Here is a 16,605-nt window from a genome sequence, read left to right as displayed (position 1 = left end):
CTTAACCCGGTGTGCGCTGCCGTTCATCGTGCTCATGAACAGATTCCATCAGTGTGCATACGCGTACTATGCGCATTCTCGCTTTCTCTTTCCAGTCCCCATTCTCTTGTCCCTAGTGTAAGGTAGCAGACGGTATGCGCCACCTCGTTAAAGGAAATTATGTTACACAGCAAGGTCACTAGTGCGCACAAACTACACTGCAGACTTTTAGATGGTATGTCAGAGTGCTCCAGCAACAAGACAACAGCTGTAACAATGTAGCAACGTCATTGGCCTTTCAGCCATCACCCAACTACAGAGCGTTCGATCGCTTAGCAGCAGCAGCTCGACAGCCCAGTTAACAGTCATTACGCTCAGACCCCGTCAACTCATTATAGTAAAGATTCTTTCCTATATTGGCGCACAACGACGGTTGTATGTCTTACAAATCAAATCGCTCATGCAACCATTGACAGTGCCAAATTTTGCACTGATGCTCCTATCGCACTCACGCATGTTGCCGACTACAGCACTCGGTGGTGTTACAGAAGTCCCCAGCTTTAGAACTATTCTTTTCACACGTTATTTTTTTCTTGTCAACGTTCAGTGGTTAGCCCCACCCCCTCCTACGTAACCAGGGGGGAGGGGGGTGGCCGCCCCCACCCCCTGTGCGCACGCCTCTGATTGTAGGGCTGCCTTCGACTCGCTGAACATGGACCACCGCTGCGATTCTTTGCGATTAACCGTAGAGTGTGCAGCGCGAAGAGCTCAGAGTGCAGCAGACGGTGATATCTTTGGGTGGTCTGTCTTAAAACTCATGTTTATGCCTTTCGCTAGGACAGCCACAGCTCCGGACGGACACCGGAGAGTCGTTGAGCCGTCGGTGTAAATGTGCACGAGGCCGGCGTACCTCTCGAGCTGTATAAGCAGAGTTAGCTGTTTCAGCACAGGCTCTGACAACTCGCATTTTATCTGATTCTCGATACACTGAGACGCGCTGCAGGACTAATCAAACAACAATGAGGAATCGATGGTTCGAATGCAGGGCTGAAGCCTGACGGAAGGTTGGCGGCAGAGCTCCAGATCATTGCGCAGTAGGATGCTTGCGGCCTGTTGAACGCAGTGTTGCGAGGTGGTGGTAATGAGCTTAGGCTCAACGTCTAATGCCAGCTCTCAAGGCTTCCACCGCAACGTGCGTCTGTATCGGTTGATATTGGGGGATGCAATAGTCGCCTCTTTTGATGCACAGTTTGGAAGACCAAGGCAAACTTTCAGTGGCTGAGCTTGTGCTGAGCTCTCCAGGCTCTAGAGCGCAAAGAGTTCTCTCGCAAGTGTTGGTCAGCGCAGACTATATCTCAGGAACACGAGAAAGAGGGCTCTGCACAATGCCAACATTGCATCTACAACGATGCAACATGCTTTCCCACTCAGTAACTATAAAAATAACGAAACGAGGTAGTGTAGGAAATGTTGCATCAAATGTTAGAAACAAACTTGCAAATGATAGGCGATACGCCGAATGTTCAGAGTGAGTACAATCTCTGGTTTGCTATTGCTTGGCTTGCTAAACTGCATTGGGTGACTGCGTAGTGTCGGACGAACATGAGCAGACATGCGTAAACGTCTATGTACACTTCTATAGCAAAGAAAATTGCACAGAACACGTGTTCTTCAAAGATGCTAAATCTTAACTTCGGAAGAACTTGATCTACGAGCCTTTGAACAAGGTTTTACAACTCCTCGAAACAATGGCAGCGAGCGCGGTTTCCGCTAATACGCCAGGGAATCCTCGTCACGCTCCATCTGTGTGGCCGCCTGTTGATACCGCTACCGTGCGGGAAGTCCCACGTAAGCCTTAACAGTAGATGCGTCATTGGATGCACTCGAGAACCTGGACAATCAGAAATAACCAACCGGAACTAGCGTTTACCACTACACTGCCGCTCATGTAGGGCGGGGTTGTTGCTGCGTGGATTTAGTTACAAGGCCTTAGCCAGCGACGCATAGGGAATATAAATTCGCTTTCACGCTGCTGCGTTAACTTGAAATAATGTGCATTGAAAATTAAAATTCTGAATAGCAGACTTGACAGTTTTTCAAGGACTACCATATTCGCTAGAGTTTCGTAATAGCAGTAAATGGCCACTCAACGCGGTTTGAATTTCGCCGTAGTAAACTCCCATACGTGCGACTCTAACAGATGCTTGCGCACGCATATGCGCATGTACACGTGCACAGAGAGTTGCAGAAAGTTCTAAAAAGTTGCTGAGCCTTGATGACAGCGCAAAAAGCTTGTTCAGTCGCGAAGGCTCTTCGCTTGATAGCGAACGCTGGTAGCAGAGAGGTCGATGCAGCAGGTAGAAAATAAACCATCGATATGCCAAAAAAACTGTCCTTATAAGCGAGAGCACTTACTCGTCTTCAATATAGTTTAAACAGAGTCAGTAGTCACTAACCTTTAGCGGAGTCGGGAGTCTCTTCAATATTAATGTATAAGCATGTCAAGCTCAATGTATTTTATTGGTTCTTGCCAATCGTGCTTTGCACAGCACACGAAGAGGTAAATCTCGTGGTTTTCTTACATTTATTTATTCAAATGATAACCAAACAATGACAGAGTGCTATATTACACGAGAAATGTGGAGAGGACATCCCTGACAGGCAGTTGGTAGTCAGCGCTCGTCTGTCCGTTCCTTTCTCTGTGCTTGTGTGCGCGCATTTTATTATAAGCTGTACATATCGCGCCATGTAGAAACCAATCTGATTGCGGAAATGTTGTGAGTACAGCACTGGCCACCCATATCCGAAAATTATCGTTTTGCAGATGCATTTTTTTTTGGGTGAATATCGGCAAGCTAATTTGCCATTTTAAACTTATTCCAGGTAAGAGAAACCTCCACTGTGCCATCTTGCAGATGCTGAAGGAGAAAACGGAGGCTATAAGCGTCGCCTGCACAACATTCCCCTCCGCGAAAGTTTATAAGCGAGGTTGCATGTGTGTGGGTAACGAAAAGTTGTAGAAATAATTCTTAAAGTGACATACTGATATTATCGACATTTCTCTCCCGTGTGCTATGGAAAATCTGTATTACACCAAGTTTATATGTATATGTTGGCAATTTGAGGCATTGTAATGCGTAGGAAAAATTGTGTATCTGGCCTCGTGAAGAGCGTGCAGATGTTTATCACGCCATTGGCTTTTGGCTCCTGACATACGCCCTAGGAATGATGTACTTGATTTGTAAGAGGTTTTTGGTCAACTGAACACATAAAAAGAAGTAAGTACCTTGTTTATTATGTATATAAAATTATACGCCGGTAATTAGTAACGTGCATGTCAAGTTCGGAGATACATGCATCGAAGATACATCTACAAGTATCTTAGATGCTATCTTACATTCTCTGAGTATCTTGTACCTCTATTGCGATACGCCTCGCAAGACGTGCACCACTATATTTCCGATACATGATATGATGTGTCGTGTATCTTAAGACACGAGATAGTGTGATCGCAACACCACCGTGCGAAAAAGTTAACGTTGGTTGAACTTCACTTCTGGATAAAAGTAAAGGCAGTGACATTCTTTTATCCTTCTGCCAGAGTTTTCCAGCGTGGGCACGCGATGAGGTCAGTGCGTCCCTATTGGTGGATCAGAGTCACACGGTGGCCCTCGCGAAATCTCAACAAAAACAAGTGGGCGAACGTCTACGCCCAGCCGACCATTTGTTTCCTCGATTTTTATAGTTGTCTCAGTGCAGTTGCGTCAGTGGCTCGTACTGAGATGCGTGTGGCGTCCGTAGCGCAAATTCTGGTGCGGCTCTAGAGTCACAATCGAATTTTCTCGTGCGTGGTGTTAAGGTACGTTGTCTGAAGAATACAAAAATAGAGTTTGGTTGCATCTAGTGCCTTTCATACATCAAGAATTTGAAAGGTCTCGTGGATGATCTGCCGAATTCCTAAAATATAATTGACAACTGAGGAAGCACTAGTGCTTTCTAAGCTGTCATTTTGCATCCCATACCTTAACTAGGTCTCTGTATTGATTTTCCTGTCTATTCACCACAATATGTATTTTTTAACGTGCTGCTATTATAAGCTATCTGCTGTATTTTCTCTCAACTGTCTGCGTCGTGTGTACTTGTGGTGAGATGTGTGCATTCCGTTTGAGTTTACTGTTATTTCAAGACGATGTTCAAGACAAATACATAATAATCTGGGCGGTCCAGGAGAACACAGTCAGAAAATTTCTGCTTACTACTCAGTAAAATAGCGAAATTGAGTGTGCATTGTACTAACGAAACGCAAAAACTCAGACTCTGCAATATTCTACTCTGCCGGAACGGTTCAGACTCAGACTCAGCAAAAATGTTTGTTCATCCGGACTCACTCACTAACAGGTCGTCCTGCGCCTCAGTGATTGTGAGTGAGTCAATTCAAGGGGTAGCTTGCCGATCTACGCTTGTGTTACATATGCGCGCAATATTACAGCTCATTCTCTAGTGCCGCCATCTGTGCGCCGCCTTCAACTAAAGGACAGCAACTAGCGCCACCTATGTTACGCGTCTGTAACCTTCATCTGGAGAATAAACAGTTCCACTTCTGCTCTCGTCTGGGCTGGTCCCGTATCCATCGCGGCCCAACAACAACGCAACGTAACATGGTGTCAGAGTTAAGAAAGGGAAAATAGACAACCACCCGTTTGTAGCACAAAGCCACAAGGAAATCCATTCGGATTTCTCAGAAATAAAGCCTCTTACCCTTAAATAAAGCCTCTAACCCTTCCGCCACCTTGCGGGTTTCCGTAGAACTGATTTGCAACATGGTGTCAGAGGGATCGCAACCACCCCGCAACTATGGCCAGCGCCTTCCTGCAACCACCGGCACATTTCGAGCCAGGCGATAACCCACAGCAAGCCTGGGAGGACTGGAAAGAAGCGTACAACGTCTACGAGCAAGCTTGTGAGTACGCCACCAAGCCTACAGCTACGCGTACGGCCCTACTTCTCCATGTTCTCGGGCCGCACGGCCGCCGCGTCGCCCAGACATTTCCCCCTCCACCTCCAACCACCGACGGCGAGCAGCCGTCGGATCAAGTTACGTACCTCCTGGAACAGTTGGACGCCCTCTACAGACCATACAAAAACGTAATACAGGCGTCTGCTGTGTTCAACACGATGAAGCAAAAAGAAAACCAGACATTCGACGAGTTTGTAACGGATCTTCGGAGGCAAGCAGAAAAATGCGACTTTGGGGAGAAAAAAGACCGACTTATTGGTGACCGCATCGTCGTAGGAATCAGAGATGCAGCATTAAGAGAGCGCCTTTTTCGCGAACGGGACCTCACACTCGTCAAAATCATAACAACGTGCAAGGCAGCGGAAATATCCAAGAAGCACGTAAAAGAGCTCCAGGAGCCGAATTTCGAAGTGCAAGCCCTACAGAAGCCGAAACAATGAAACTCACAAAAACCAGCAACAATGGGGAACCGGCAACAGAAACCACAGCTGAAGCTGCAACAAATCTGTTCACGCTGTGGAACAACGCACAGACCACGCGAATGCCCTGCCTATGGTTGCAACTGTTACAACTGTGGCAAACTCGGGCATTTCGCCAGCCTGTGTAGGCAAGGCCAACGAAGCAGCAGTACCTCCCGCAAGCGAATAGGTCTTCTCGAAGATTCGCAGCAACAGGATCAGCAGCAAGAATTTTTCTTGGAGAGTCTCGACCTCCACAACATCAACAGCAACTCGGAGTGGACAGAAACGGTCAACGTAAATGGCTACAACGTTAGCTCCAAGCTCGACACCGGCTCCGACGTAAACATCATGCCAAAAAATCAGTTCAGCGCATGGCCATCGCAGCCTGCATTCAAGCCAACAGCAGCACGAGTGACAACTTATACGGGACAGCAACTTCCCATCGACGCTGAATGCGAGCTGCGCTGCTCAACTAAAGAAAAAGAGTGCACCCTGAAGTTTCTCGTCGTCAGCCAACCGCTGAAGCCGATTTTGGGCGCCAACGCATGCGAAGCCCTGAATCTGCTCACGAGAAGGCAACCGCAGCAAACAACTGTAGCTGCGTGCACAGCAACGCAACGACTTGAAAACGTGCTCAACGACTTTCCTGATGTATTTGAAGGCATCGGAAAACTACCTGGAGTTTATTCCGTACAACTGAAGGAAGGAGTAACTCCCACGGTGTCAGCTCCACGCCGTGTACCCAGCGCATTAGAGCACAAAGTGAAAGCAGAACTGCAACGAATGCAACAAAATGGAATCATCACCGAAATCACAGAGCCTTCCGAGTGGGTCCATCCGATTGTTATCAACACCAAAAAAGACGGCAGCGTCCGACTGTGCTTAGATCCTCGGAACTTAAATAAGGCCATCAAAAGACAACACTACCAGGTGCCTGTGGCGGAGGAACTCTTCGCAAACTTGAGCGGTGCAAAGGTATTCTCCGTTTTTGACGCAAAAAGTGCTTTCTATCAGCTGGTCTTGGATGAAGAAAGTTCACGCTTGTGCACGTTCACGACGCCCTGGGGAAGATATCGATTTCTTCGTGTTCCATTTGGCCTCGCAATGGCCCCCGAGCTCTTCCAGCAAGCTATTGACAGGGTCTTCGAACGGCAGCTTACCGTCAAGCCCTACTTCGACGACGTTCTGGTCGCGTCACGAAACCTTGAAGAGCACGAGAAAGACATGAGGAATGTGCTCACAGTAGCACGCGCCAACAACCTAAAACTCAACAAGGCCAAGCTCCAGCTGGGTTTGACGGCAATTACGTACGTGGGTCACCAACTCTCACCTCAAGGGATCGCTCCAGACCCAGATAAAGTGAAAGCCATCAAAGCGATAACACTGCCATCAAACAAGCAAGAACTACAAAGACTTTTGGGAATGGCAACTTACCTGGCTAAATTTATTCCCAACTTCTCAGAAACGACAACACCTCTTCGTGAGCTACTAAAGACAGATGTCCACTGGCACTGGACGCAGCAGCATACCGACACCGTAGAGCTCATTAAATCGAAACTAATGACGGCACCCGTGCTTCGCTATTTCGATCCATCAAAGCCCATCACAGTCTCAACGGATGCCAGCTCCTATGGAATAGGCTCAGTGCTGCTACAAGAAGGCAGACCTGTGGCTTACACATCAGCAGGTCTCACAAACACACAGCAGCGGTAGGCACAAATAGAAAAAGAGCTTCTGGCTGTTGTGTTCGCATGTGAAAGATTTCACTACTATACCTTCGCGCGACACATCACAGTGCAATCTGATCACAAGCCACTGGTCGGTATTCAAAATAAGGACTTCAACAAGCTGTCACCAAGAATCCAGCGACTTCTTCTGCGACTGCAGCGATACAACATCACTATCACCTACGTACCAGGCAAGCAAATGACAGCAGCAGGCACACTGTCACGTGCACCAGACTCATCTAACCAGATGCAAACAGCGGATCATGATCAAGGACTTCTTGTATCAAGGTTGATCCAAGCAACTCCAGCAAGACTTCGTCAAATTGCAGAGTCAACTGCGCAAGATCCGACCCTACAAAAAGTGGCAAGATACATACAGGATGGGTGGCCTCAGAAGCTTTCAGACGTCGACAACAATGTCAAGCCATTCTACCACATCAGAAGCGAACTCCACACAACAGAAGGCTTCGTTTGCTATGGTCAGCGGCTAGTCATACCAACAGCTTGTCAATCAACTGTACTTCAAACGTTGCACCAAGCGCATCGTGGAATCACTGCTTGCAAGGACTTGGCAAACCAGAGTGTGTACTGGCCATCTTTAAGCAAGGACATTGAATCCTTGGTAAACAGGTGCGAAATATGTCAGTCACACCAGAACGCTAATCCGCAGCAGCCACTGTTCGACAGATCTCTGCCTGACCGCCCTTGGATGCAGCTTGGCATAGATTTTTTTTCATCTTAGAGGCAAAACATACCTTCTAATAGTTGACTACTTCTCCAAGTATACAGAAGTTCGTCAGATGACGAGTACCACAGCCTGTTCACTAATACAGGCACTCAAGGATACATTCGCCAGGTTTGGCATACCAAATGTTGTAATATCTGACCAAGGTCCACCGTTCGACAGCGCCGAGCTCAGAAATTTCTTTTATGACTGGGACATCAAACATGTCCATTCATCTTCACTGTATCCCCGCAGCAATGGCCAAGCAGAAAGGACCATCCAAACAGTCAAATCAGTGATGACAAAGGCATCAGAAGAAGGCAAAGACCTCGCAGTTGTGCTGCTTAACTATCGTTCAACTCCAACAATAGGAGGGAAATCCCCAGCTGAGCTGCTAATGGGCAGGAAGTTGCGCACATTCCTACCAACCCTTGCAAGCGTACTACGACCGAGCTTTCCAACTGCAACTCACCACATCCTTCTCCACGAAAGGCAAAAGCAGCAACACAAACACGGGAACTGCCACACAAGAAACCTCTAGACACTAATTCCTGGTCAGCCTGTGTGGCTCCACCTCAATCAAAAATGGGAAAAAGCCACCGTGGTGAACGTCAGTCCAGAACCTCGAAAATACGCCGTAAGGACAGACACCGGAGGCATCTTCTTCAGAAATCGCATCCATCTGCGACCAAGAAACAAACAGCAGACTGTTGCGGAGGGTTCGCCAGAGGACTACGAGATAGCTGAGCCGAGCCCACCAGTTACAACACAGCAAGTTGAGGAACGGCCTCGCCCACCTCAAACAACCCGCTCCGGAAGAAGGATCAAGCCTCCTGCACGCTATCCCAGCTTAAGAAGCGACTTCACTTAAAACTGAAAGGCTGGTTTAAAAAAAAGGGGGGGGGGGGCGTGTTACATATGCGCGCAATATCCCAGCTCATTCTCTAGTGCCGCCATCTATGCGCCGCCTTCAACTAAAGGACAGCAACTAGCGCCACCTATGTTACGCGTTTGTAACCTTCATCTGGAGAATAAACAGTTCTACTTCTGCTCTCGTTTGGGCTGGTCCCGTATCCATCGCGGCCCAACAACAACGCAACATAACAGCTTGGAAAAGTAGATAAGTGAACGGGAGTAAAAAAAGAAGCCTGCGAGTATGTGGACGAGAATACTAATTCCTGCTGCTCACTGCAATGGATGAATACGACTGACTGTTCTGGAGGGCACGAATAGCAACAAAATTGCCCCCGCTTCACTTACACCCATACTCCCGTCGCCTCACTCTCCTCGTAACCCACTCACCCTCATACTTATGCTGCTGAAATGAGTGAGTGTATGTAGTGAGTGTCCTAACATATCCTATTGACGATTGTGTGGCCAAATGTTAAATGATTCTAGTTTTAGCTTTGTATTCCTATGAACGAAACGTCTTACGTGCAGACGTTGGTGAAAGCATGTTGAAGTTGTTGGGAAGTCTAAATGTCAGGTATTTAACAAATAGCAAATCTAACATGGCTGCAGAAGAGCTGTTTCGTTGTGTATCGCCTCTTCTGACTTCTTAAGTTGTATCCGACTATAGATCCGCAACCTCGCGTAGTAGCCGATTAATAATTTCGGTTCCCCACACTAAACTACGATATGATTATGAGGCACGCCGTAGCGAAGGACTCGGGATAAATCGTGACCACGTGGGGTTCCTTAACATGAACCTCAATTTCCCCTAATCGAAATAGTCCCGCCGTGGCCAGGAATCGAACCTGCGTTCGCCAGTTCAGCAGCCGACATCTTATCTCCTAACCTAATACGAAGGAACCCAACTTAACAATGACAAAAAGGTAGTAATACAATGCTCCTCAATACAGAATAAGTCAAATTTCACAAAACATCGCTTCAATAGAGCATACAGAATAAAAAAAGGTAAACGTTCACGATATAAGGAACACAAATAAAACCCAGTATAGAGAAACAAGTGAAACGTTCAAAGCACCACTTGAATTATATCGTACTATGACAAACCACGCAAACTTTTATCTCATATCAAATTCTTTAATAAGTTTGGTAGAGGGCAGCATGGGATTCAACCATAATTTGTATGCGGTCGCAGAACTTGCCAGTGGTTAGCGGGCCATGTTGTAGAAGTGAAGCGGGATTGCATTGTGAACGTGCAAAGCTACACATGTTCGTAAGAATAGGGAGTATTTCTAATTTAACAATTTTTAAGAGTCGGTGCTCATACATAGATGTGAGTTTAAGAAATTAAAGCACGCACTGATTGTATGACAAACCTGAGACAACACGCAAACCCTTTTCTCGTAGTACTACTAAGTTATTTCGCGATCCCTAAGATACAGTAGCCTAAACTAAGTGAGAATATGTAAAGCAAAAAGAACATGCATGTCACGTCCCTAAAAATTAGCCTATGCTCATATGTGCGACAGTGTTTCGGAGGTGGATGTTTTCAGTTGATGCCGTGAAATTTTGCATTCTGTAGGTGACAAAACGTATTGAACTAGTCAAGACAGCTACCCTAGATGGCCCACAGAAGCATGTCGATAGCTTTTCAACCTTAGCCCCTCTCACTCACATATTGGTTACCCGTGAAAAGAAATCTGGTTTTGAGCCAGTACAGTCATTTCCTTTCTACTTGAAAATGCAGCGTGCTTATACTCACGTATCCGCTTTAAGGCAACGCCCATATCCTAAGTCAGCTGAGAGTCAGAGCACAAATGTAGAAAGGAAACCTACAGTGATATACACATCACGTATTCGCACAGGACGCGCCCACGTCTGAGCGGGGAAATGACATGCTGGAAAAGAGCACGTCGTTGTATAGTTTTCTAAACGTGCGCCGGTGTGTTTCCGCTGAGTAAGTCGAGAGCGCGTGCGCAAATGCAGAGAATGGGACTGTCGCTATCTTGTTGCTATCCGCATGCGGTGCACAGCGTATTGAGACCTTTCCTCCTCCGTTACACTCATTCTTACTCTCAGCGCACGTTTGCATAGCAGTCAGGTATAAGCCACTGCGCAGAAAGATCAAGGGTGGGCGCCTCTTCTTCAGAGCGGAGCTTATGTGACTTTCAAAATCCCCGCTCTGTTGACACGGAAACTCCAAGAAGCGAACCGGACGCTGACGGCCACGCGCGTGTATCCAAGTGGAAGGGAAAAAGTACATAACCTAAAGCCACAGTATAACCGCCGAAGATGAAAACGGCGTATTAGACAAGGCTTTCAGGCGAGCCTACAAAACCAGCCGGTCCGGTGCGGCTGACGCCCCCTCTTTCTTCGCTTGAACGTACGAGTGTGGACCAACTCGAACGCGATGTTGTTGCTCGAACGGGAAGCGGGCTTTTCCGTTAGCTGTGCGCTTTCGTTCACTCGTTGAGGCTTCAGCGACGGTTTCCCCGATATAGAACATTTCTCGGAGAAGCGGCCGTCAGGCAGCACGTGTCGGAAACTGCAAGCAGCTTAGGCTGTGCGCGTCTTTTCCGGTGATCAAAACAGTTGTGAAAACCAAGCCGTCGTCGGTGGTTTGTTTTTGCATGCTTCGAATGGGCACAACACTTCGGGGAAGCATCAAGTGGAGCTGAAGCGGTATTGTGTGTATACCTTTGGCGACTTCTGTATGCGTGTGAGAGTTCCAGCATCATTCTTTTCCACGTGCATTCGTAAGGCTTCCGGGTCTAACCTTCACATGCAGCATTACTTAACGAGTTAGACCGAACGTTCTATTCGCTCGCTGTTCCGTGAACTCAACAAGTGCGCGGTTACCGTAGATGGCGCAATGCGGGGTCTACCCACGGTTTTCAAGTGTGATACATTTCTTGGTATATACCAATGTTGGCAGAGGAGGACATGAGTGTACGACGAACACGACTGACTCATAATGACATCGAAAACATGACGTGCGGATCACGTATGTCATGAAAGCCTTTCCCCCGTAACATGTAGCGCATATTAGCCTACCACGCGCCGTGGTATGCCGATGTGCGCTACGCGTTTTTGACAGCCAATGTCAGCCGAAGAAAGGCGAAGACATACATTGAAAACTTTGTAAGCGACTTTATGTGCTTAAACGAAGCATACCGGGTGTTGCAGGGCGCGATTTAAATATATGCATGACAAGCGGACAAACGCGCTGTAAAAACCCTTAGCAAACATGCATCGCTCTACAGAGCGTAAATAATATAATTGCTCGGGATTTACTTACCAAAACCACGATAGGCTCATAAGGCACACTGTAGTGGAGGGCTGCGGAAAATTCGACTGCTTGTGGTTAACATACACGTAAATTTAAGTTAAACTTAAGTTCGCCCGGGATTGAACCCACGACTTTTGGGTCAGCGGTCGAGCAGCGGAACCGCTGTACCACCTCGTAAATAAATGCAGCAGTTGCGGTGATTGTTGTCCAACACTTAGTTGTTCTTCGGAGCTTACCCAATGTCACTTGGGGTTTCGGAGTTGGCTATCCGCTTTTATAACAATGTAATAAACATTACAGATATATTAATCGCCCCGCTAACGAACGCTGTTCATGATATGCACATCAGCGCACAGTACCACGCACTTCGTTTCAGTAAAACCGTCGTCTGTGCTGTAACGCGAGTGCCGCTGTAACGTCAGACCCTAAGATACTCTTTACATGCCAGCGTAGCCGACGTTCCTGGTTAGGAGTGTACGTTTCTTCAGGCATATTTGTTCCTCGCCAGACGAGCTTTCGTCAAACCCTTAATTCAATATTCAGGAAATAAGTACCTGACAAGCGCGGTAAATCCAGTGGTTTGTGCTACACCTTAGGAAATAAGCTTGCGCGATTTCCGGATTTGCTGCAATTAAAGCGACCCTTTGGAACCCTTATCAATGTCTGATTCGTACAGAGACAGACTTCGCCTTGAATTCCAATTGTGCTTAGCGCTTCTGGCTATCTGTGACGCAGATGGGGTAATACGTACGCTTAGCAGCGCTGCAGCCGCGGAGTTGCCGCTAGAAACGCTACACCAGATGAAGATATTGGGCACAGATCTATCCTTTGACGAAGAAGTGATCCGAAACGGTACGGCATAAAACGAGATCAAAAGAAGAAGAGCTGGAGCACTTATCAAGGCCTTCAACAGACGCCAAGAACAAGAAAACGCTGCCGACAGTCCAGAGCAGTGCGCCTTTTGCCGGGAAGGACCACTCGCTCTTCAAGTCTAGCGATCGCCATTACGCCCATGCGACCAAGGACGGCATCGACGGAAGCATAAGGATGATGTTCATTTTATCGGAAAATATTGCTATACCCTACATTCGAATCGTTTTAGACTTCTTTTGCGAGGTAATTTGAGTCCAAATAAATTGTTCCAATCTATAAGAGCCTAATACAAATTTTACTCCTGAATACCGACGATAGTCGGCTATATAGATTTTAACCGCAATATAGATTTCAGGTATTTAAGGGACAGGAACACACTGGAAAAAAAATTGTTGGAGCAGGCCCGACCATATCGGGAGTAGCAAAAACGTAAGTTTTACTCAGTTTCAGTTAAAGTGCACTTGGCTCTTATAGAAAAAAAAAAAAAACGCCACAGATAGTCACACGCACTGGCTCATCGAAGATGAGCGTTTAAGCGATGTCTTTTTTTTTCGTATATGAGGAGCACATGAAACTCTTTCATTCAGCCGTGCTTATCTGCAAGCGGGTACGTGTTTCCAAATGACAAAACTTCCGGAGAGGAAAGGGAGAGGGCCATAGATGTCTGCTAGAGTACTCACGCCCTCGGGCACATCCAAGCGACCATTGAACTCCTTTTTACGCGCTGGCCACACCACTGAGCAAGCGTTCAGCCGGCGTCTTCTTCGTGACCTATGACAACCGCACAAGTTGAAATCAACAACGCTAGCGACGCCCGAGGTGGGTTTAGGACGCCAACAATGGTAACGTAACTCGCACACGCCAGTCGCCGACTGCGCCACACAGGCTGCGCGAACCGATGGCAGAAAACTCGGGCATGACGTGACGGCTTTTCTGCATCTGTTTTTTGTTAACGATCGACTTGAAGTTGCGTAATCTGTCGTCCGCAGCCGCCAGAAACGCCGAAGCATGCTCGATCCCGTAAGCTGGTCGCGATAATTCTCGGGTGGGCGTGTTCCGTATACATGGCGTGAGGAAACCAGCGGCAGTGTAACGTTCTCGCCGCGACGCATACCGTCTCTCCGTTTCTGTGTCGTTGCGTCGGCTCGTTTGCTCCGTCCCCGCACTCTCTAGCTTCTTTTTTATGTTGTCTTCGTCTCCCGAGCCGCTTCGAAGCAGGCCGCGTATCAGCCCGGCTTCCTCGCCTTCCAGCACGCGTTTTGTCGCGTAGACTTTTTTTATTTGCGTGGCGACATCCGCTAGTTTGTCCTGGTTACGAGCGTTCCGGCAACCGAGTGCTCACGCTAGTAACTCGTGATCTTCCACTGGCACTGACTTTTTGCGCCCCTCGCTCAACTATGTCTCGCTATACCATCTTCTGAACCGCGTTCCTTGAAGCCTCTTCCCACGCTTTCAGCACATAGTGCACGATCTTTTACGCGCGCTCCGCATACCCGCCCTTTCTTTACGAGCTCGCACCGTGAGGCTGCGGACAGCGCGACGGGAAATTACGCCTCATAATTGCGGCAGCACCGCAACCCCTCGGCATTCCAGAAAGCGACGAAGGCAGGCTCACTTGCGTTTCTTTCGCTCTTTCTTTCTTTCTCTTTTTTTTTTTTTTGGTAGGCGCACCTCATTTTCATTCTACCGGGATCTGTTACGCTGGCGCATGGAAATCGTTCAGTACGCGGTTGCTTTGAAGAGGCCGCTGCCCTGCGGCGAGCGTAAAGGAACAGCGATGATAAACCCGGTAAGTGGCTGTAGCAGTCCAGTTGAACGCAGCACGAAAGGCTCGTGCGATGGTCGTAGAGTACACGACCGAGGCAGGATTACGACGGTGAGCAACACGTTAGAAGTGCACAGACCACCAGCTGGCAACGGCAAACGCAAGGTAGTCAGGGCGATTCGAAAAGATAACGGTACAGCTGATCAAACCAATCCACCCAGAGGACGCGTACGTTTTTTTTTGTTGTTGTTATTCTGATGCCGTATCACCTTGACAAGCAGTGCGCGCTTACAGTGACCACGATATTCTTCAGCAGAATAAGACCGAATACGAGTGCACGTATACGCACTGCGAAAGGGGGAGAGGGCAACGAAAAGGCTAGAATGCTAATCAGGCTGAATCATGCGCGCGTATGTATATTTTGACGCGGTAAAGCGGCATAACGCAGATAATGCGTCTTCGTCACTAGCAAAAACCAGCCCCCGGCAGTCAGTGCCTAGGCTCCTTACGCGCTCATGGTCAGATATGGAGAATTCTCATGGCCTAAATTGCGAGTCAAGGATAATAAGATGCCGCATATCCTGCATACGAAGTTCCGGCTACTGCGGATTTTATTGAGTGTGCGCGATCACTATCTCAATTGTGTTGACACCATAATCATATTGCTTATATCTATCTTTAGCAGGTTTTACTCTATATATGCCAGTGGCGCTCCGTGATCGGTGTAATTAGGGGACTCAAGTGTCCTAATAGGACTTGGAGAATATCTCTACGAAAAATGCAGTGTGCGCACTAATTGGGCAAGCTTGCAGTGGGCACAAGAAATTACAGATATTACATACATTTGATACATGTGGGGAAAAGTATACATGACAGCGGGAGACCATGCGTGGTGCCGTTAGGCCACTGTTATAGTGTATGTCTTTATTGGGGCACTTACACTTTTCCTTTGCCTCATCTAACCTCACAAATTCAAGAAACCTAACCATTTGACTGTGAACTGAATGCACTAAAAGTTCGTTATTATGATAAACTAACCGGCGATTTTAGATATCTGCCTCTTCCACAACGAATGGAAGAGGGATTCGTACATATTTATCACACGCTGCCTACTCGCATTCGCCAGCGGCAACTGATTGCATTTTCTATGATACAGGCAAAGTTTGATGAGGAAGGGGCGCGCAACGACTAGAGCAGTATTTTGAATTACGGCCACTGCACTTACTTAGTCTACGCCCGCCCTCAAGGTACTAACGTGAAAATGTGTCAACTCGCTTTATTCTACTGCCTCATTGTTTCTTGCTAATGCAATACTTTGCGAATGGAGGTACATGCTGGCAGCCAAAGATTCAGTCAATCTCGTAGAGCCACCGAAAAAAGTTAAAGGCAAGCGGGCTCAAAGAGCCGACCTGCAAAGACAGCAGTCTCGTGGTTATACCGTTGCCGCATACCTCTATGTGGCTTTAGATACCATATAGTACTTGGGCTTATTTCAAAACCTAATGGTTGAGTTGTTACAAACCAAAGTTTGCATTCCGGAGCACGCATTTCTTAACAAAATAAAATGAAATCAATCTGGAGCCATCCGGCAACTGAACCACAAGTGGTGAACACGAGTGGTCAGCATTTACCTTCAGAACCATGCAGGGCCTATCTTGAAATACCAGACGCACGCACTGGGTGTAAAGGGCGCTCGGTATTTTTTTTTTTTTGGATCTCGAGGAAGCGTGGGCTGCAATCGAAATTCATTTCAGCTCTAGGCTAAGCCGGGGTACTTTGGTATTTGGTGACTCAAAAACTTGTGGCTGTGCAAAGACTATTGCGTGCTGAACTGCTGACAAAGCGGTACTCCGAGCGATGC

General features: G+C 47.5%; 1 protein-coding gene across 2 annotated transcripts in view; it reads right to left on the bottom strand.

Annotated features, from left to right (window-relative positions):
• Window positions 1-16,605, bottom strand: part of LOC119391066 (monocarboxylate transporter 9) — a 78,448-nt gene that overhangs the window by 43,462 nt on the left and 18,381 nt on the right. Inside the window, exon 1 of one of the 2 annotated variants that reach the window (XM_037658750.2) lies at window positions 13,660-13,957. The exons of the other annotated variant lie outside the window; for it this stretch is intronic. The gene's annotated coding sequence lies outside the window, so the exon portion shown is untranslated. Of the gene's footprint in view, window positions 1-13,659; window positions 13,958-16,605 lie in introns of those variants that run through there. 2 annotated transcript variants of the gene reach the window in all.

The sequence above is a fragment of the Rhipicephalus sanguineus genome, chromosome 4, assembly GCF_013339695.2.
Source record: "Rhipicephalus sanguineus isolate Rsan-2018 chromosome 4, BIME_Rsan_1.4, whole genome shotgun sequence".
NCBI lineage: Eukaryota > Metazoa > Arthropoda > Arachnida > Ixodida > Ixodidae > Rhipicephalus > Rhipicephalus sanguineus.
This window is presented reverse-complemented; position numbering and strand designations above follow the sequence as displayed.